This window comes from Pinus tabuliformis, chromosome J (genome assembly GCF_031772625.1).
Source record: "Pinus tabuliformis cultivar Carrire ecotype Pingquan chromosome J, CPIR1, whole genome shotgun sequence".
NCBI classification, from domain to species: domain Eukaryota; kingdom Viridiplantae; phylum Streptophyta; class Pinopsida; order Pinales; family Pinaceae; genus Pinus; species Pinus tabuliformis.
In genome coordinates this window covers 844,193,061-844,216,571 of record NC_142295.1, presented here as the reverse complement: position 1 = coordinate 844,216,571, position 23,511 = coordinate 844,193,061, and positions in this window count along the sequence as shown.

Sequence of the window (23,511 nt, the reverse complement as noted above, 5' to 3'; positions counted from 1 at the left end):
TAAAAAATAAAATAAAAATCAACTATTAATTTTATTAATTTTTATAAATTACTAATAGTAATTTTTAAGCTCTAGGTTTATGATAACCCATGGTATTCATGTGAGCATAGACTATTTAAAGGGGAAATTCTATCTTAGATCCATCTTAATTCTCGGTCTACCAAGTGCTCAGAGGGATAAATAGATTTCATCCCCCTAAGAGTGGTAGATGTGGAGTTAAGATGGATATAGGTTGGTTTTTATGATAATGAAGATATTCAATAGACTTAGGAAATTATATTGTAAAAACATCTTAAGGTGAATGGTTAAAGCATAGACACTGGACAAGTATATTTGTATACTTATGTTTTAAACTGAAACAAATCTAGGGCTAACACGAATGGATTGATTGCACTAGTCATCCTTCTATAACTTTCCAACATATGCTGGAGTAAACAGATTGTAATTTGGGTAATTTTTCTAATTGCAAACGGGAACAAACTTGTGTATTGGCAGGGTGGTTACGAGGTCCCTAGAAGTGGAGTAAACAGATTGCAATTTGGGTAATTTTTCTAATTGCAAACAGGAACATACTTGTGTATTGGGTGGTTATGAGGTCCCTAGAAGTGATGAATTTGAATTTTTCTTGGTTTTATATATAGTATTAGGTGATTTCTCATGCTTTCTGTGAATGGCACGGGTGAATTTTATCCTACACCCACTAGGTTATCGATATGTAATTTCGGTAATTTTGATTTCAAAAGATATTTTAAAGAAATGCAATGATTTCATTTGTGTATTCAATAAACACAAGATTTTATAATTGAGTAAAATATTGGCCATGCCTAGTGAGAGATTCGCCAAAAAATTATATATACATATCATATTATTGATGAAATTGCCTTCCATTTTTCCTATATACCATGGAGATTCGCCCATTTATTATACATGTAAATTTAGGGGGGGTTCTTAAAATTTTCCCTGATTGGCCCTCCCTGTTTGTTGATGTGAAAAAATTTGTAGTTTCTTGCCATAAATGCCAGATCTTTGAAGGCAAGAGAAAGCTGTTACCTTTACATCTAAAACCCATTTCCACCGAAAGACCATTTCAACAATGGGGTTTAGATTTCATTGGAGAAATTCACCCTTCCTCCTCTGGCCAACACAAGTGGATTTTAACTGCCACAGACTACTTCACCAAGTGGATAGAAGCCGTCCCTTGTAGGCAAGCCAATGACTCAATTATCATGCAATTCTTAGAAACCAATATCCTATCTAGGTTTGGCTGTCCGGAAAAGATCATAACAGATAAAGATGCTGCCTTTAAATCCAAAAGAATGATCAAATTCTACCACAAGTACCATATTACCTTAGGCCACTCCACAGCCTATTACCCTCAAAGTAATGGTCTAGCTGAATCATCCAATAAGAGTCTGATAAACATCATAAAAAAAGTATTGGAGGAAAATAAAAAGAATTGGCATAAAAAGCTTGTTAATGCACTTTGGGCAGACACGCTATCTACAAAAATATCTATTGGAACAAGCCCATATGAATTGGTTTATGGCATGGAGTCTCTGTTCCCTTCATCCTTGGGAATCCCTATGATCAAATTGCTGCAAGAAATACAAGCAGAACCCAATGGTATCCAAAGAAGGATCAATCAAACTATTCACTTGCAGCAGACTAGAGAGGAAGTGTATCAGAGAACTCAAGTTTTGCAAGACAGACTCAAGAAGATTTTTGACAAAAGAACAAAAGAAGAGGATTTATTCATTTAAAGCAAAGTGCTGAAGTGGGATTCTAGGAGGGAAAACAAAGGAAAACATGGCAAATTTGATTTCCTATGGAAAGGCCCTGTTGTCATTCAGGCTGTACAAGGAAATAACACCTATTTTTTGAAGAGTTTGGATGGTACAGAAGCTGAGGAAGGGCCAGTCAATGGGAAAATGCTCAAGCATTATTTTGATCCTCTTTGATAAACATAATAGGACTGTATATTGTACATAAATAGTGTCTATTTTAGCAGTTCATTACAGCAATAAGATAGGGAATAGGATGCAACAAATTTTGAGGGAAAAGCAAGGAATTGTGCCACCCTTTTGTGTATATTTTGTCTTTATCAGAAGAAATCAAGAAGAAAACTTGGGAGCTATAGAGATGGTGACAAATACTCAGACAAACCAGCAAAGACAGAGCTATAATTCTGTACAGATCAGCTCATGAGAAGTGTATACATGCTACAAAGACTCAGTTTGTTTGTCTACAGCAGAAGGAAGTCTCAGATTACAGCAAGAGTTGAAAGTAAGGCCATCTGACCTGTTGTTCTTGGCTTTTCACCTGGAAAAGCCATCCCCAAGTGGAGCCACTATTAGGTTCCTATACCAATAGGTGTCATATTTCATGATTGACTGGGGAAATGCCAAATATGATCATCCTTTCCATGCTGCAAAGGTTCCATATTTCCCAAAAAACAGAAAAATTTAAAAAATGTAAAGAGGGTATGCCCTAAAAGAAAAATCAAAGGGCAAGAAGAATGAATTGGTCAAAAAAGAAAGAAAATGAACCCCAAAGAAAGACCAGGAAAGTGGCTAGTCAAAATGCTACTACTGTACTACTTTTTGCAAAGAAGTTTTCAATGTGAAATCACTGACTTCTGTCACATTTGATGGATGGCCCAACAACACAATCTTGGCCAATCCATGTTTAAATTTCTTGTTTTAGCATTAGAGAATAAGGTCTGTTCAAACAGTTCAAGCTTGGCAGATCACTAGCTAGGTAGAGAAACAAGGGTGCTCAACAGTTGAATCTGAGCCCCTGGAAGAGATAAGGGCAGACTTAGATAGGAGGGCAGTCAAAAGAAAAAGGAAGAAGGGGTTTTCTAGTTCAAATGCACCCAAACAGGATGAAGAAAAAATGTTAGGTGTAGCAGAATGGGTAGGTAATTCTGGTGTTGCATAAGCAGGTTGCTGATCAGTTTTAAATATGATCTATCTCATAAGTATCACAAACATCATGGAAAAGTGGCTACAGTCCAGTGGAGCATGACTGATTTCCCCTCTCATTTCCCCAAGAACCATTACTAACATCCCCTCAAGGACATTGGGATCTGCTCAGTGGTCCTAGCTCATTTCATTTTATGAGAAATACTAAGTAAAACTTTGTGTTTACTTGGTCAGAACAAGCCACATTTCTTGTGTAAAATAATCACTTTATTTCCCTTTCATTTCCCTAAAAACCTAAGTTTCCACCTTTTGAACTTAGCATTCTCCTATCATTTGTCATATTAACACCCTAACTCTATTATATAACTCCTATATAAAGTTTCCCTACCCCTACTATATATAAATAGCAAAAAAACCCAAAAACATTATAGATATCCCGCCCCAGCCTAATATGGCTATATTTTAAGTTTTCTTGGGAGTCATTGGTCCACTTGGGGCCAATAACAACCCACCACGTGTTCTGCTGGGTTTGTTTGACCTTTGGTTAAACAAATAACCATAGTTCACCGCGCAACAGCAGTGGGATTTAATTAACATTCGGTTAATTAAATAACCATATCCGCATACCCCGATAACCAAAGTTTTTTAACCCTGCAATGCAGATAAAGCATTAATATTTGGTTGGCTCCCATGCCATAACTACCTACCACCTCCACGTTCCGTCAACCGTCGGATCGGGCCCTCCCCATCCAATGGCTCTCGTTAATATCGGAGCCGCTCCGACGTCTGAACATTAGCACCCGATAGAAAGCGGTTTTCCCGCCATACCCCAGGACGCGTGTTGTCAGCCCATTGCATCGGGCCTGTTCTACCAGAAACCGCCCCTGTACATAAGGCGGTGGGAAGGAAACCACAAACCACTCTCGCTTCCCGCTAACCATGTCATCCGCCCATGTCAGCGCCCGTGTCACTATTTAGTCCGCTGTGTCTGCCATGTCATCCGCCCATGTTAGCAACCACGTCATCCGCCACATCACCTTCTGTACTCCACTAGGACAAAATTACGTCATGATGACGTCATCCCAAAAAGCACCAAAAAGGCCGAAAAAGCCCAAATTTCGTTAAAAAGGCGTGAAAGTGATGGTTTTTTGTTTATTGCTATTTTGTTGTGTTGCGGTGACTGTGCATGCATATTACGTCCAATTCGCCACCAACGCTCTAGTCCGCTACCCAGGCAAGTTCACGCTGCAAACCCGACCCCCTCAGCTCAGTCTGTGACCACATTTCGTGCCAGACACCTGTAAAACAGGTATTTACTCGATAGTCGCCCATAAACCCTGTTTTTACGAAATTTCTCTGTTACAATCACCAGAAGAGCTAAATTCGAGTAAAATGCGCTATTGTCTATAAACATGTGCATTTTAAGTCACTGTTTGACCATTGTTTCCAAAGAAAAACCTGCAAATCCTATTCTCCTCTGCAAATTGCCCACTAGATTGCAATTCAAGTCCATTTCCGCCGGTAAAATCTCCAAAAATGCCTAAATGTTGAGTTAAATTTGTCAAACTCACTTGCAAAAGAGAACCATTTCCTTTGTTTTATCCAGCTTCCCAATTAAACTCTGCAGACTCTGTCTTTCCTTTGAATTTTACCCAGTGAGGCCATTTCCATATAAAACTTAGTTTGTAAAATTCCTGTGAAATTCCTGTGAAGGACCCAGTGCTAGTACTCTGTTTCTTGTTGTAACACAGACCCAAAATCCAATTATAAACACAGATAGTGAACCATGGAAGCTCCAGTGGCCTTGAATGTTGCCCCTTTGAATGCCCCACATAAAGAATTGGAATGGATACCCCTTGCTGACAGGGACTACCAAATTAAGGATATGATGGGTTACAAATCTCACCTGCAAGCCTTTTGTGAAATTAGAAATAACCAAAAAAGTAGCACTGATTTCTTGGGAATTTGGGAGTCCAACATGCCTATCTATTACCTCCCTTCAGTGAATGTGCTCCCTGATTTCATTCATTTATGCTGTGCAAATTATGAACCCACACAAAGAGAAGTTATGGCTCCATCTGGGTTTGTGCTCTTATATATTACTCCTCAATCCATAAATGAGATGTTGAACTTCAAGCCAACTCAGCCTCTGGCTCCTCTCACCATGAAATTCTTGCTTGACCAAGGGGCCAAACTTCCTAGCTCAGAGATAACAAGAATTGCTCAGTTGTTTATGAAACCAAATTGCCAGCCTGATCAGCCTCCTCCTTATCTCCAAGTCTGGTTCAATGAGGCAGGGAGACTCATTATAGACATGATATCCTACATTTTAGGATTCAAAACCAGTGAGTATGTTGATGAAACTGTTTTGGTATTAATGTCCATATTCACTCCAGGACAGCCCCCTACTATCAAGTATGATTATGCCACCTTCATAGCAAATAAAATCCATGAGCAATTCATGAATTTGGAGAGAGAAAGAGTGTTCAAATACACTTCCTACATATATCATTTGTTTCTGTACTATCAACCTGATAGTTTCCAAGTTCCTCTTAAAAAATTGGACCTCAAAGGTGAAAGGAGGTCTGTGATTTTCTGGACCTCAGTATTCCATGAGGTCCACCATTCCCCTTATACATATTGTGAGTTCATTGACCTGTTCATATATCCAGCCACTTCTTTGTTGATAACAACTCCTCCTGCTAGGCTCTCTGCTAAAATGCAGAAAACTTTACATCTATCAAAGGAATACAATATTGGTGACTGGTATTTTTACCAAAACCACACAGTGATCAAGATTTATGGCTGTCAATTAGCTCCCTACAAGCTGCAGAAGTATGTCTCTATGAGACTCTTTGCCCTGGAATATTACCGGTAATTCAGTAGTTCAGATTTGACTCATTTCTATGGTGCTAGGAAAAAAGTACAGCTCAAGACAAGGCATCAATTGGGCCCTTTTATCTTCAATAAGAGGGAAGAAGCAGATAAGATATTAAAAGATCAACTTATGCTGAAACAAAGTTTTCATTGGTCACCATATGACCCTGAACACTTCATAAGTTTTAGAAGAGTCAAAAACAAGCTTACAGGATATGTGCACCACAAAATCCCTGAAATTGAACAATATGCTAATCAACAGGAATGGGTATAAGGCACACTAGTTGAAGAGCTTACTGAAGAAGAGAAATTAGAAAAAGAAATGAAAGAGCTTGAAAAAACACTTGACCTAGACTCTTTTGGACAGGTGCCTTTCACATTGCCTCAACAACTTGGAGTGGGCACATCATCTACTACAACTTCACAACAACCTGCCCAAGAGACTACTCCACCTGCAGGGACATCCAAAGGCAAGGAAGTACAACATTTAGAGCAGCAAGATACAATGGCAGACCGGCCAGATACAACAAAAGAGAAAAGTCAAGGGCAAGGTCCTTCAACACAAACAAAGGCACCTGAAATCCCTGTGTTACAAACTCCTCTCAATGAGGAAAGAGCCAAGAAAAGGGACAGGCAGGAAGAGACACCTACAAGTGGATCCACAGAACAACAAGGGGAAAAGAGGCAAAGATTGAATCCTTACTCTGAGGGGTGAGGAAACAACTGAACAACAGATTCCTCCAATTCTGGAAACATCAACTAGCTCCTTTCAGCAAGAGCAAGAGAGGCAACATGGTGTGGAGGTTACATCCACCAAGCAATAGAGCAAGCAAGGCTCGGATATCAAAAAAGCATTCACTGAAATAAAGGCCAGAGATGAGCCAGTAAGGTTCCAACTTTATAATCAATTGCTAAGAATGGCTCCCACCAATCAACAAAGGCTAATGGCAGCCTATGATATCCAAGAAGGGAAAATGACCCTTAGTCACTTCACGCCTACAACGCAGCAGCCACAGTCAGCTGTTGATTATATCAGAACCAATCTGGAAGTTCTCTCCAAAGACATCCACCCAATGGACCAGATTGAGTTACACAAACAAACCGGTGAAATGGTGTACTCCACCTTGGCAGACAAAAAATTATTGGTTCACAGACTACAAAATTCATTGCACAATACTTCTGCCCAATTGGAATTGGAGAAGGCCTCCTCATTAGCCAAGGATAATAGAATCAAATCCTTGGAGGAAATTATTATGGAGCTGGGACATGATCCCAAGGATCCCAAGGGCATACAGGCCTTGATAAAAAAGAAAGAAGAAGATATAGCAGCCCTCAGAAAACAACTTAAGCTGCCAATTACAATGCACGCTCAGACCACAGAAGTTGCATAGCAGAAAGAAGAGGAGGATGTGGTAAGTTTGCTAACGAGGATGAATGAAAGGCTAGCAGAAACAGAGAAAGCCTTGGAGGCGGCACTGTAAGGAAAAAAGGGAGAGTTGGCCTCTCAGCTAGCTCAAACAACTCCAATTCTTACAACTGCTATTCCTACAGTCACCACAACAGTCCCTCCCATTGTCACAGAATCAACAGCAGGTACCTCAACTACAACAATAACTAAACAGTACCAGATACCAGCTTGAGCATGGAAGATATGATGAAGGAAATAAAGGCTTTGGAACTCCAAATGGCAGAGCTGAAGGAAGCCAAAGAAAAACTAGCAAAGATTGAGGTAAATTATGATAAATCCAAAATGAATGTGGCTGAGAAAACAAGAGAAGTGAAGGCCCTGGAAAATAAGGTAAAAGCCTTGGAGAAGGACCTTACTCTTCACAAAACTCTGGCAGAAATCAAAACAATTTTGTGGGCTAAAATTGGCCAGTCCATCACTGATCAATGGACATCAATCCAGACTATTCATGACCAGATTGAATTGATAGCGATAGCTCAATTTGAGACTCAAAAATCCAGAGCATTATTGGCAAACAAGCCCGAACAGGCCAATAAACTAATTCATTTTTTGAATACTCATACCAGAGAGCAGCTAGCAGCAATAGACATTCAGGACAGAATAGATACAATTTTGACAGTAAAAAAGGTGTTGACCATGAGGAATTTTGTACAAACTTTGGAAAGAAAGTGCCAAGAGATGCAAACAGAAATAAATGCCTTCAGACAAAAGTTTGCAGTGTTGTAGAGCAAGGGGTTACCCAGCTTATTGCCTAGAAATGGAAGACTGTTAACACATGAAAAGTATGCTCACAGGGTAAATAGCTATGTTACCAATAAAATCATAGCATCATCAAGCAGCTCAGAAGAGACAGTGCCTCCCTCTGGAAAGAGTTTATATGAAAAATTAGAAAATTTGTTCTACATTGAACATGAAATGACACATCTTTTTGAAGTCCAGCCCAATTACTACAGGTATACTGAAGCTGATGAGACATTAATAAAATTACAAAGACACCAGTTGCCAACAAATCAATGGTGGCAGAGCATGCTTGAGGTTTTACCAAGGTAATTTTGGTTCTCTTTCTTTGATCATCTGTATTAAAGCAAATTCCAACATACGGGTCACCTATGAGAAAACCAAAATAACAAGGGAAGGAATTCACACTAGAATACATTAAGGCAGAATCAGGCACAGGTGACAGGGCCGTGACAGCAACACAGGAACGCAAATCAAAGGGACAACTATCAGCCGACTAATTGGGTCAAAAAAGTCAAGCATAGCAGACCACCTAAGGTAGCCAGTACAGCGTAGTTACTTCTACATTCATTACGCGCTGTTTCCAACATCATTTATTGCCTTTGAAGAAGTAGATGGATAAATTTATTGTTTGATATTTTCCCTATGGGATATTTTGTAATTCTCTTTGTATAAATACCTCCTCAAGATATGTAGTATTGTTGGCTGGTGAATATCATTCTGGACCTGCGTTGTAGTTTTGAGAAATTTTCTGAATAAAGATTGCTGGAATGATTTGCTGGTGAACTTTCTGTTGTGGAATTAATGGCAGAAGAATATGTTGCAGAATTCTCGTGTTACTACATGGATCAATAAGTCTTTTAACCCTTGTTTACTGTTCTTATGTTTTACATATCATCTATATATCATATTCTGAGTTGCAGGAAAAAAGGATAACCCAGAATTTACTTGACTGTACTCTGTGTTCAATTCCTGTTAATTTTTATGTTTTCTACAGGTCTAGCATAGGTAAGAATTCTTGACTACTCTTGTCTCCCTGGTTCTTTCACTCTAAATATCATTAAGGAATTCTTAACTGCTCCCTCATAATGTTTATTCAATTTCCCTCTGTTAACATAATGAAAGATTCTTGATTGCCTTTCATTCCCTGACTTCATTTCATCTTATTCCAGCTTGAAAACTGTTTTGTGTTTAATTATCTTGCTCTGTAGTCCTCCTTTTGCCTAAGAAACCATACCAGAGGTTCATTTTCGACAGACTCCATTAACCGAATGGTCTGAATTTCTCTTATCTTGCAGCCCTGTTCTACTGAATGTCACCTTCCAAACACCAAACAAATACTTGTGCTTCATATCTAGCCTAACATATAACAAAACAAATCTAAATCATAAGGAGAGAGCCCTCTCTGGTTGCAGATTGGCTAGAATCTGCAGCTAAAAGACTGGTTAGTGGTTACCTCGGCCATATTCCTTTTCTCAAGATCTTTTGGGGAACTACCTGAGTGATAACATCATTGGCGACTCCACTGGGGACTAGAATGACAGTTTGTTACTGCTGTCTATTTTCTAAAGCTACAGATGGAGCCTGAAGTTGGCCAGGTAGCCTTTGAAACTATTTCTGCTATACATTTATAGGAGTAAATAAAAGCTACTTCAGTCAAACTCCAGACTAGCATTAGGATTTATACAACTGTCTAAAAAATTCTATCAGTTTCCTTTTGTTTTCAAAAAAGATCCTTAAGGAAACTACCTCAACCCTCAACCAAAGTGATTTCACCTCTATGGTTCATAAATCACTAACATAAACTAGATCGGTCTCTAACCAAGTTGTGTAGGACTCCAATAACTACTGACTCAATCCACATCTAAATTAGGGTTCCCGAGCATTTGTTCCAACTCGTGACTCGAGGGACTAGTAACTCAACCCATAAGGCTCTAGAGCATTTGTCCCAACCTGTAGGCTCTAAGAACTAGTAACTCAAACCAAGTTGTTATAGGGCTCTAAAGAATTTGTTCCAACCCTCAACCATAGGGAACCTGGGAACCAATCAGAAAAAGAATGGGAAAACCCACAACGCCATGGCTATCCAGGAAATGGAAAGGAAAGGCTGAAACCACTGCCAATCTAGGCAAATATCCATGCCGATGACAACACATAACCAATGAACCACATGCATATATTATGCATCCAAAAATTAGCAAGGAGATCACACATGCAACCTGCTACCTGCAAAGTAAGTCTGTTGTTGGGTCCCTATAATACTAGTGATTACCCCATTACTATTGTAGTTATACCCCTTATTAATATTGTTGTGCCCCTATTGCCCCCATATTGTTATTACTGTGCCCCATAGAATCCCTCTATTGTTATTTTTGTGGCTTTATATTATTATTGTTAGGTCGGCTGGATTATATTGTGACTCCTTAGACTCCTATATATAGAAAGGAGGTTTTTTCATTTGAATCATCCAAGAATTGTTCATTTATGTAATGTAAAGGAGGTTGCTCACTCGAAGAGGCTGAATTCTAAGGCGTTGATCTATCTGTTCTATCTTTTCTTGGGCTGGTTTCATAACATTTGGTATCAGAGAAATTAGTTTGAAGGAATTCAAAGGGCATATTAAAGCATTATTATTGGTAATTGATGCCCCGAGGAAAGAAAATGCAAACACCTAGTAGGCAACCTGAAAGCTCTAGCATGACCCATGAAGAAGAGGAAGAAATGCAACATGATATATCAAAATTACGAGACCAAGTGCAACAATTGTCACTTGCACAAAAAGGAACAAAATCTAAGATGGATGGTTTAAAGAAAGATGTAGAAGCTAAGATGGATGGTTTAAAGAAAGGCGTATAAGCTAAGATGGACGATTTGAAGATAGATATGAAGACAGACATGGACGAATTGAAGATAAATATGAATAAATTGCTACAAGAAATGGTCACTAAGGGTGAAAGGGTACTAAAGGAAACTCATGATGAGAACAAAAGAAATGTTAATCATGATTCCATAGACTCTAATGTTGGATCGAAGACTCACCATATTCCAAAAATTGATATGAGGAAGTTTGATGGCAAGGATCCGCCACATGGATATTACAGATGGAACAATTCTTCGATCTCAATAATGTGCAAAACACACAAAAGGTACGTATGGAAACTTTATATTTGGAACCAAATCAGTTTGTATGGTATCAATGGCTTTGCTCTTGTAAACAATTTATCACTTGGGCAATTTTTACGGAAGAATTGATAGCACATTATGAGGATACAAAAAGCAACACTTTTTTTAGCCAATTGATAAGTCTCAAACAAAAGGGTTCAATAATGGAGCAAATTGAGGAGTTCCAAAAATTGAACATAAGGGTAAAAGATATTCCAGAGGAGCATAGGATTGATGTGTTCATAGGGTCTTTAAAGGATAATATCCAACATGATGTTCGCCTTTGGGAACTTGATTCATTAGAGAAGGCATTCAGGTTAGCAAGAAAAATGGAAAGCAAAATTATGGCAACCAGGAAGCATACCACTCACAACTATAAAGACGGAAGTGTTGTTGCCCCTAGTCTTCCACAACCTATAAGGTTGACACCACAAAAATTGGAAGAAAAAAGAGTAAAAGGGCTTTGTTACAATTGTGATAGCAAATACACTAAAGGTCATAAGTGTGTTGAGAAGAAATTATTCTACATAGATTGTGAAGAGGAAGAAGAAAAGGAGCAAGAAAGGTCAAAAGAAGAGGATATACTCCAGGAACAAAGCCTAGATGAAGAACAAATAAATCCGACCATATCTTGTAATGCATTGGCGGGAATTACCACTCCTGAAACCATCAAGATAGAAGGACAAATCAAGAAGAAAAAGGTAATAATGTTGATTGATTCAGGAAGCACCCACAATTTTATTCATTGTAAGGTTGCAAAAGAATTGAATTGCTTCCTATATCTAGCACCAGAGTGTCAAGTGATGATTGCAAATGGAGGAACAATAAATTGCTCTGGAAAGTGCCATAATATCAAGCTATCCATGGGAGAATATGTATTGACTAGCCCAATGCTTTCCATTCCAATGGGAGGTGCTGATGTTGTACTAGGAGTCCAATGGCTACAATCCTTGGGTACAATAGCTTTTAATTTTCAAGAACTTTTCATCAAATTTTCTACGGAAGGAAAGGAAGTTGAATTAAGGGTATTGCAGGGAAACCAGGAAAGATAATCAGCTCTAATGGTATGACAAAGCTTCTAAAAAACGAGCAAAGCGGTGTAATTGCACAATTATGTTCGCTAGATGTTTCCACATCGGAATCATCTATTTCTCCAGATCTCCAAAAAGTCCTGGACAATCATTCCAAGGTATTTGAGACTCCCAAAGGTCTCCCACCTATGCATAATCATGATCATGCTATTCATCTGATTCCAGGAAGTGTTCCTCCAAACATCAGGGCGTACAGATACCCCTATGTCCAAAAGAGTGAAATTGAACGTATGGTTGCAGAAATGCTAGAGGCTGGTATAATTCAACCGAGTCAAAGTTCTTTCTCTGCTCCAGTAGTATTAGTGCACAAGAAGGATGGATCATGGCACATGTGTCCGGATTATAGGGAGCTCAACAAGCTCACTATTAAAGATAAGTTCCCCATTCCTGTCATTGATGAATTACTGGATGAATTGCATGGATCAATTTACTTCACCAAGTTGGATCTTCGTTCAGGATATCATCAAATCAGAATGAAGACTGAAGACATTCCGAAAACAACATTTAGAACTCATGAGGGTCATTATGAATTTTTGGTCATGCCTTTTGGCCTTACCAATGCACCTTCAACATTTCAAGGTTTGATGAATTCAATTTTCAAACCATTCCTTAGAAAATTTGTGTTAGTATTTTTTGATGATATACTAATCTACAGCAAGTCTTGGAAGGATCATGTTGAACATGTTGATAGGGTGCTACAACTATTGGAGGAGAAAAAATTATATGCAAAAAGATCCAAATGTTTCTTTGGAGTCCAGGAGGTGGAATATCTGGGTCATATTGTATCTCATGAAGGAGTTAAGGTAGACCCTAGCAAAATTAAAGCCATTAAGGAATGGAAAATCCCCACATCCATAAAGCATCTGCGAGGATTTCTCGGGTTGACAGGGTATTATCGCAAGTTTGTTAAGGATTATGGGAGAATAGCAGCACCTCTAACAACATTATTGAAGAAAGATGCATTTTCATGGACTACAGAAGCAACAAAGGCCTTTGAACATCTTAAAGAGGCAATGTGCCAAGCACCGGTCTTAGCTACACCGGACTTCACAAAAACCTTTATTGTGGAATGTGATGCTTCAGGAAATGGAATTGGTGCTATTCTAATGCAAGATGAAAGACCCATTGCTTTTGAAAGTTGTCCAATCAAGGGAAAGTTTTTAAGCAAATCTATTTATGAGAAGGAAATGTTGGCAATACTCCATGCACTTAAGAAATGGCGAGCCTACCTAATGGGAAGACACTTCAAGGTAAAAACGGATCATGATAGCCTTAAATACTTTTTAGAACAAAGATTATCCTCTGAAGAGCAACAAAAGTGGGTCACAAAGATGTTGGGTTATGACTTTGAAATCATCTACAAAAAGGGGAAGCAAAATGTGGTGGCAAATGCACTCTCAAGAAAGGATGAGGATGTGGAAGCATTGTTGAGCGCCATTTCTATTATCCAACCAGATTGAATAAACGAAGCAAGGGAGGAATGGAAGAATGACGAAGAAGTGTGGGCACTTATTCGAAAATTACAACAAGATTCTAGTACGTCTGATACATTTAGCTGGAAAAATGATTCGTTATGGTACAAAGATCACTTATACTGTAAGAATTCCCAGCTAAAACAAAAGATTCTTATGGAATTGCACACTTCTCCCTTAGGAGGGCACTCAGGATTTTTAAAAACTTACCACAGGGTTAAGAAGGAATTTTTTTGGGATGGCCTTAAATCAGATATTCAAAAGTTTGTGGCGGAATGTTTGCTTTGCCAACAAAATAAAGTTGAAACAATTAAGACACCGGGTCTATTACAACCTTTATCCATTCCAAGCCAACGTTGGGAGGAGGTTTCAATGGATTTTATCATAGGTTTACCCAAGTCTGAGGGAAAGAGTGTCATCATGGTGGTAGTTGACAGACTTACCAAGTATGCACACTTTTGTGCATTATCACATCCATTTAAAGCTAGTACAGTTTCTACTGCATTTATGGAAACAGTTCAAAAGCTACATGGAAACCCAAAGATTATTGTAAGTGTCAGAGATCCCATTTTCACTGGAAATTTTTGGACATAATTATTTTCTTGTCTTGGTACTCAGTTAGCTCATAGCTCATCTTATCATCCTCAATCTGATGGGAAAAATGAGATAGTAAACAAATGTTTGGAAGGATATCTTCGTTGCTTTGTATATGATAAACAGACACAATGGGTCAAATGGTTGCCTCTGGCTGAATGGTGGTATAACACTTCCTTCCATACAACAACAAAAATGACCCCATTTATGGCACTTTATGGGTATCAACCACCATCCATCACATCATATTTAAGAGAAAATTCTAAGGTTCAGGCAGTGGAACATCACATCGAACATCAACAACAAGTCCTCCAACTCTTAAAGGATAACCTCGTGTTGGCACAAAATAGAATGAAACAACAGGCAGATCAACATCACAACGAAAGAAGTTTTGATGTAGGTGATTGGGTATTCCTACAGCTACAACCATATAAGCAAATGTCCCTCAAGCAAGCTAAGAAGGATAATAAATTATCACCAAAGTATTATGGTTCATACAAGGTGTTGCAAAAGATTGGTACTATGGAATACAAATTGGAGCTTCCTGCAGCTTCTCGATTGCACCCAGTTTTCCATGTTTCATGTTTAAAGAAGGTTATAGGCGACAAGCTCCCAGTTCAAACAATATTGCCAGAACTTGACGAAGAAGGAAAAATTATATTGGAACTGGAAGTAGTCACAGAAACAAGAACTCGATAGCTATGAAATCGATCAATTTCAGAGTATCTTATCAAGTGGAAGAACTTATCCGCTGAAGATTCCACATGGGAGGATGAGAATTTTATGCAGAAGTATCCAGAACTACTCAAGCGTTGAGGACAACACTTTTTTGAAGGAGAGGGGCATGTTGGGTCCCTATAATACTAGTGATTACCCCGTTACTATTGTAGTTATACCCCTTATTAATATTGTTGTGCCCCTATTTCCCCCATATTGTTATTACTGTGCCCCACAAAATCCCTCTATTGCTATTTTTGTGGCTTTATATTATTATTGTTAGGTCGGCTGGATTATATTGTGACTCCTTAGACTCCTATATATAGAAAGGAGGTTTTGTCATTTGAATCATCCAAGAATTGTTCATTTATGTAATGTAAAGGAGGTTGCCCCCTCGAAGAGGCTGAATTCTATGGCGTTGATCTATCTTTTCTATCTTTTCTTGGGTTGGTTTCATAACATCTGTTGTAGACGATGTTCAAACTTTCCCCTTGTGTTTCCTTGCTTTCCCCTGCTTGCTTTCTCCAATCCAAGTGAATTCTATAATTCTCCAAGCGTGCTCCAAGAATTATCTAAGTGTGCAAGAGTGTATGAGAGAGAAAATGGAAGGAGAGAGCCAAAAATCAACTAACAAAAACTACAACTAATCAAAGGTTGTGAACTATTTCTTTGATGCCTTTTTATCATTGATGTCTCCTTTTTTCTTTATTTTCCTTCATTTTCCCTTACATGCAAATTTGTGTTTCATTTTCTCGTATTTTCCTTTATTTTCATAATTAAATACCATTTATTTCCTCTTTGCATTTGCCAATGGCTTTGCCAATTTCCATAGCCATTATCAATCCACAATTGATGCTCACTAAAGTGTTTTCCCAACATTCAACTTGGAATATGTGTCTTGTGACTTTTGTTTTATTTTATCTACATGGAAAATCAATGAGGGGCTCTTACATCCCTAATTAGGGTAATAAAAAGAGTTGTTAATGTAGAAATTTTGAATAATTTAACACATATTCACAGAGATTATCCTGATCATACAATTATAAGCGGAACATGTATAATACATAATCTCCTCTACGTTGATCATCAATTTACAGAAGCAGAAACATTCACAGGCACACATAGAAGCATCAATCAAACTCATTAACACAGTATGTATCCCGGGGAAAGCATCTCGCTAAAAACCCCACACTATCTGTATATTGTATTGATTGAATCATGTAACATTACAAATTACAATGCTTATCACAAGCAATCCAGTACCAGCTCCACCTGTTACACACAATACAGCTAAGATCTGATCTCCAAATCTATTCCACTGCTTGCCTGCCTCCACTGCTCAATACCTGCTCAAGAATGAATGAGAATGGTCTACCAAACTCGTATTTCACCTCCAAAGAATCACTCACAATGTGTAAGACGTGATTAGAAGCTATAAACTGGGCAAATGCATGAGAAAACTCATTGGCATACTCAATCCCTTGATTGTGCAAGATCTGATGCACAACTATAGTCACAACTGATAGCAATATGATTCTCTAACACCTGTCCCTGCTGAACTGAACATGCACTGACATGCAACTAAGTTAACTGATGTATTTTATAGTTGTATTATGAGTTAATAATTAGTTTAACAACTCATCATTAGTCTATCTGCAGTTAGACTAACTACAACTAGTTTAACCAAGTCAAACTGAACACAACTCCATCAACTCCACAATAAACTCCACCAAACTCAACTGATTGAGTTCTAACTGAAGTCATGCATGCAACAACTCAACTGACTCATAAGAAAAGCGTACTTCCTTCTGACAGTTGCATGGGCCACATTTGTAGCTCAAACTGAAGTGCTCCAAGAGAATAAGATCAAGTTTATAGTCCAAATATTATTATGAGACAATAATATTTGACTTTTCTATTTTTGATAGCCAGTCTAAAAATAGACTTTGATCACCCACACTTTGGTCACCCACATTTTGGTCACCCACATTGTGATCACTCACACTGTGATCACCCACACTGTGATCATCCACACTGTGATCATCCACACTATGATAAAAAATAGAACTTGCGCCATAATTTGCCTGTGGGCCCACTTAGTGAAGGCGACTCTTTTCACTAAGATCCATCATCTTGTTGCAATCTCAACAGTTAAGGTCACAAAATCCTAGATTGTACTTCTAGTTTTCTGAATTTTTTTTGATTACCTAGTTGTTATAATCAACAATTTGGAATTGGATCAAAGATTTGATTAATGTAGTTATAAGGGCATGGAATCCTAGAGTATACTCTTAGAATCCTGTTTTTCTAAAGGAAAATCAATTATAAACATGCACGAGATTATGGTATGCACAATAGTGAAAATTCAATCCCTAATGTACATTGGGTTAGCTGTGAGAGACTTCATAGTGACTAGCCCCGAGGGGTACTGTAGGGAATGTTTTTTAGGTAGGTAAAAATTTGTTCATAGTCTATGCATCTATTGTTTTATCATATTACATCTTTTGTCTATTTCAAGGATTTTGTCATCAATTCCCAATTAGCTTCAAACACATTGTTTTGAGAGACACCCAATATATGCAAAAGGATATATAATAGGGACACTTCTATTTTATTGGTTGTTTTTTTATATTTCGTTGTAGACCATAGTTACATATATACTACTTTTAATGGACTAAGAAAATAAGTGCGATGCAATAACAATATGGGGTACATGTAATAGACATTATAGTTTAATTGGTTTATATGACATTTAGCCCCCCATCAAATTATTGATTTAAATCATATAAACATGTTTGATTTACATGAAATAAACATATTGATCACACATCAATATTCAATTATAAAATGTTTTATAATTGACATTTAGTTTGACATTGATATTTATACCCATATATGAAATCTGTAATGCAAATACTTAGCTTGAAAAATGGGCATCCATGCAGACAATGGACATCATGTAAAGCACCCCTTAATTAGACAGGTGGACTCCCATGCAAATCAACATTGGAACGAAAATTATGAAGGAGAAACATAAGGAACCAAAGCATTTTTGTGCCATAATCGCTGCATATTTGGCTAATTACTCTGAATCTTCATACCCCTTTAGATATAGTATGAGAAAATAATTATAAATAATGTTTGGAACAAATGAAATGGACACAAAGGTAGGAAAAAATGTACAAAAGGCATAGGAAGCACTTGGAGGAGATGGAAAAAAGCTTTCGACCTTGAGGAGAGGATGGGGTATGAACTGAAATGGGCTCTTGAAGAAAGTGAAGTGATTAGGAAGCCATGCCATTCCAATGAACCCCTAACATCATTAGAATATCTAGAGAAAATATTCACTTGAAATGTGTTTCCATTCTATAATTTCTTAATGCAAAGAATAATACCAGAGACAATAGTATAGGAAATTAAAAGAGACATTCTCACGCATGATAGGCCTGGCATAATTGTCGGCTTGCAAGAAGGAGTTGAGGTGGTAACAAAAAAATTAAAGGAAAAGGTAGTAAGACATATGATGGAAGAAGTAAAGGAAAGGTGGCTAAGGTTGTAAGGCTAAAGAGCCTCTAGAAAGGACATGTTTCCAAAGCCTACTCGACTCAAGAAATGGCTCTAAGAGAACGAGATGCAACTGAGAAAGAGGTAAAAAGGATATGCCACAACCTTCAACAATAGAGAAGGAGGTCAAACGGCTACACCACATCCTTCAAAAGTAGAGTAATGGATTGAAGGGACATGTGCTTAAAGCTTCTAGGGAAGAAGATGAATGCAACCAAATTCTTACTAAGAAGCTTACTAAGAATTAAAATTATAGGCACATGTTTAAAATTTTTGTATTGTTGATTTTTAAGGCTTAATATTTTCTGAATTCATCCCAGGTTTGGTTATTGTCTTTCTAGATCTCTAAAAATGTTACATTATTCAAGTTAGTTTCTTGTTAAAATTTGCTACTTTCAAAAATCCTGTGTCAAGTTAGTTCCATGGATATTTCAAGTTGTTTATATTAAGTTTTTCTGTTAAACATTAGCAATTGAAGACAATTATGTAGTAGCAATTTAGATGTATATTACCAAAACAACCATATTTTGTTAAATGTTAGCAGTTGTAGACAATTAAAAAGTATGCAGTTCAAAAGGATACTATCAAAATAACTATTTAGAAAAACAACAAGTCGTTTTGCAATGGGAGCAAAAACAAACAACACACTAGTTCAATAAACTATAATAAAGATTGGCTCATCCCATGGATTTTTAACAAACTAATCTAAAGTGGACTTTTATGACATCACAACAATGAAATCACTCACTAGCCATTGTTGTTGGCCATTTTTATTTCCTGAGTGTTTTATATTTGACTTGCAAATCCTCTGAATCCAAAAATTGGCTTATCACATAGATTACTAACAAATTCATCTAAAGTTGATGGTCACGACAATGAAATCACTCACAGGTCATTATTGATTCTTGGGTATTTGATATTTGAGTTAAAAATCCTCTGAATCCATGCCAATAGTTGTACACCATATACAACTTGGTCTTCTACATGTTATAGATAGATAAAGGTGTAGTAAATGCTTAATTGAGTGAGGAAGGCAATAGTCTATTCACATATCTTCCATCATGAGTAGAAACAAGAAGCTCAATATTGTGGAATGAGGTTATCTATGGGTCATCCAGAACTTTATTTCCAATGTACATGATATAAACCTATAGTATCAAGCCTTGGGTATAGAATAAAAGAGGAAACCTACAATATCAAGCCTCATGGGCAACAACCTGAGGTTAAAAGTTCATGTAATAAAGTTAATAAAGGAAAAAATAAGACCAAGGTCATGGGATACTCATTCAAAGATGAATGTTAGCAAAACATCCTAGTGGGTGTTCATTTGGTTTATTATGGCTAAGGGAAAATTGGCAAAGGCAATGGAAAAGGATTTGGAAAGAGAAGATGATTAATTGGCATTTTATTTATGAAAATAAAGAAAATTAGGAGAAAAGGAAGGTGAAAGGTCACAGGTTGTATGTGAGGAGGAAAATGAAGGAAAAATAACGGAAATTGAATAAGTTAGAGGCCTCAATGATAAAAATTCTTATGAGGATTAGTTCATAGCATTTTGACTATTTTAGATTAGAGCTCTCTCTATATTCTCTCTACTCTCTCATACTCTTGCATACTTAGAGAACTCTTTGAGCACTCCAGCATTGGAAAAATGAAGGTAAAGGAAAGAAAAGGAGGAAAATGGAAGCAAATATCAAACAAGGAAGAGTTGGATCAAGAGGCTACAACAAGATTACTTGCAGGTATCGAGTTGCATGTATTATTTCCTTGCTATTTTTGGCATGCATGGTAAATGCATGTGTGTATTTGGTTCTCTTGCTGTCATTGACATGGGTTTTTCAAAGTATGATAGTGGTTTCATCCTTTCCTTTCAATTTTTGGATAACTATGGTGTGATGGGTTACTATACTTGGTTGATCTAGATTGTTGAATGGTTCTGAGACTGAGTGGGGTGGTCTCTGGACAATTCCCAAAGGCCTAGGAATCCCTTAACCTGTAAATGACGGGATACATGGTAAATCTTGAGGGTGGATATGGAAAAAATCCTCATAGTTTAGGTGGAGAGATATGGATGCATCCATGCTTTTTTAGGGCCTAGTGATCCCTTGACTACTATATGGTGATATTATGGTAAAAAATGTAGTGTATTTTATTTATTTGGGCCTAGGAATCCCTTGACCAGTAATGACGGGATACATGGTAAAGCCTGAGAAGCCCTTGTTTTTTGTTGTTGTGAGTCCCACATTCATGCTCAGAATATGGCACAGGTTGATTTGTTGGAAGAAATATTTGGTTTAGCCCAATCTATGGTTGGGTGGCACATGGAAGTCCCTAACTTGGTTGGTGTTTGCATATGTTAATAATAGTTCTTTTTCCCTTGTATTTCATGAGTAAATTTACTTGCTATTATGTGGCTTTGATGGTTGTTCTATCATTTTTATTTTTGGTTATATGCTGGTTATAAGCATGGTTAATGACAAACTTGAGTTATGGCTCTCATCATGTTTTGATTAGTAAATGATTGGTTAATTAATGTATGACTTAATATATCTTTTGACGGTGCTAGACCTGCCAAAATTCAGGGGATCTCCCCAATATGAAGTCCTAATCAGACCTCACACCGTTTGGTGTTGGAGTCGCATTCGGTATAAGGCTCGGTTGACAAATCCTTAAACATTTTCCTTGGCTCTAGTTGTCAGCAAAAGAGAGTGATGCAATGGTGTCTTTGAAAAGAAACGGAAGTGTGTCTGGTGAGTGTGTAGTCGCAACTGTGTTAAGGTTCTTCTACTGCAAAGGGGGAAGAGAAGTGATCCTCTAAATGAGAGGTAATAGTACCAATCAGGAAAAGACACACATGAACCTGAAGGATCCGTCTAACATCCAACAAAATAGTCCACAGTGGATGTGATGGTCGCTACAACCAATAAACAAGGAAATATATGTCTAATATCCTACAGAATATTACACAAGGATGGGAGAGAGATACCAATCATTACAACACATTCTCAATAAGATAAGCACTAAAATAACCGAAATAGTTCACCTATGTTTGTAAATGTGAAAGCAAACATGAAATACAAACATACACATAATAGTCTTAAAAACATTCATAGTCCATGCATGAAGAATGTGCTGGCCTTAAAAGGCTTCTATTATTAAGCAAAAGTTCCAAGACACATGTTTACAATGTACATCACTAGCCTTAGTGGTGGGACATTGGAGCCACTCCTTGCTCCTCAAAGAGCTAGCTAATATTTCTAATGCCTTGTGGGAGGAGCCAAGGTGGAAAGTCCTTTTCTCATATAATGAGAGGTATATATAACCAAGGGGTGATGCTTCCCCCTTGTTACTCTTTGAATAAACTCATTATTGTTCAACCTCGTATGAATTTTCAACTTACACGACTCTTCATATTCATGTTTGTCCTTTAGACTTCCACTTTACAATACATTCAACTACAATGCACATGGTCCACAATAGTGATGTGGCATATGACTACTCATGACATGGCATGACATAACACTGCTAACATGGACTACTTGATGATGTGGCAATATCTGGTCACTATTATTGCTCAGTGCTAGATGTATTCTTGGATATGCTTTCTCTTCTCCTTCGCATGGCTTGGTAAGGCAGAGTCTTCAATGCTCTTAAGTCTCAGATGGTAGCTGCAAACTTGTGTCCCTTTTATTCCTCTTGATATACCCACTTGTGATTTTAGATACAAGAGATTATTTAGGAAAGCTTCCCTCCTTCTTCTCCTTCTTCATCATCTCACCATGACTTGATAGTGTACTTGTTCCTGTAATTCACTCATGATGGGATGACATCAATCCAAAAATTCCCCAGCCTAAGATGATGCATTGTTATCCATGAAATGAGTCCAGGGCAAGTCACATGTTGGGAGAAAGGTCTTAGTGACTATGTATTGTGTAGTTCCAGTAGATAGGGGAATACCTTGATCACTGAGACTGTGTAATGTGCAACTCAGGCTAGAATGAGGGATATTTCTGCACATTCCTCACTGAGGGGAAAAATTTTGTAGTGCCCACTGAATGACAAAATTATGTAGTTCAAGTAGGTAGTGGAGGTTGCGAGATGGATCCTTGGGAGGAACGAGTGTATAGTTTTAGGAAGCAAAAGGATCTGAGCAGCTAGGAAGCTTGAAGGGAAGAATTGTGCAATTTCTGAAGGAAGTGAGCTCCAGCTGAGGGAAGGACATTAGAGGAAGCATATTCGTAGTTTTGGAGGCTAAGGGAGGCTGGGATTTATGCGCATTGAGAACATCTAATAGGAAATGAAAAGGCTTGAGGGTTGAAGATGCGAAGTGCGCAGTTCAAGGCAATCTAGGAGACACAACTACATAATTTTGGAGGTTAAGGGAGGCTGTTGGACTTAGGAATTGCGTAGAACACTAGCCCTAAAGGGTAGGGATTGTGCACTACTTTGTTCCAAGAAGTAGGGTCACATCTAAGAGGGCTGAGACTATGTAGTGCACAAATTAGTCGGGGCTTGGTGAAGCTAAGTTGTATGGTTAAGAAGATTTTCTGAAAATGGCTAAGTGCGGGAAGAGAGATGGACTCACGAAGAACTTGAAATGTGATCACACACTTAGCATACTTTGACGACATGACAACATAGATCATCAGAAAACACAAACAAAAGATTCCCATCTCTATGACTGCCTCATGACAACATACGACAAGTATGACACTTACTATATACTTTGGGATGACCATGATGACACTTGTGTGACAGTGATGAAGACTTTGTGTATGAATGCGAAATATCTTTATATGGTTGGGGAAAATCATATACACAAAGGCTGACATTTGAAACCACCAAAAAAGGTTTGAAAACATTGTACGACAATCAAACATGCCAAAAGACGACAATTCATCCAA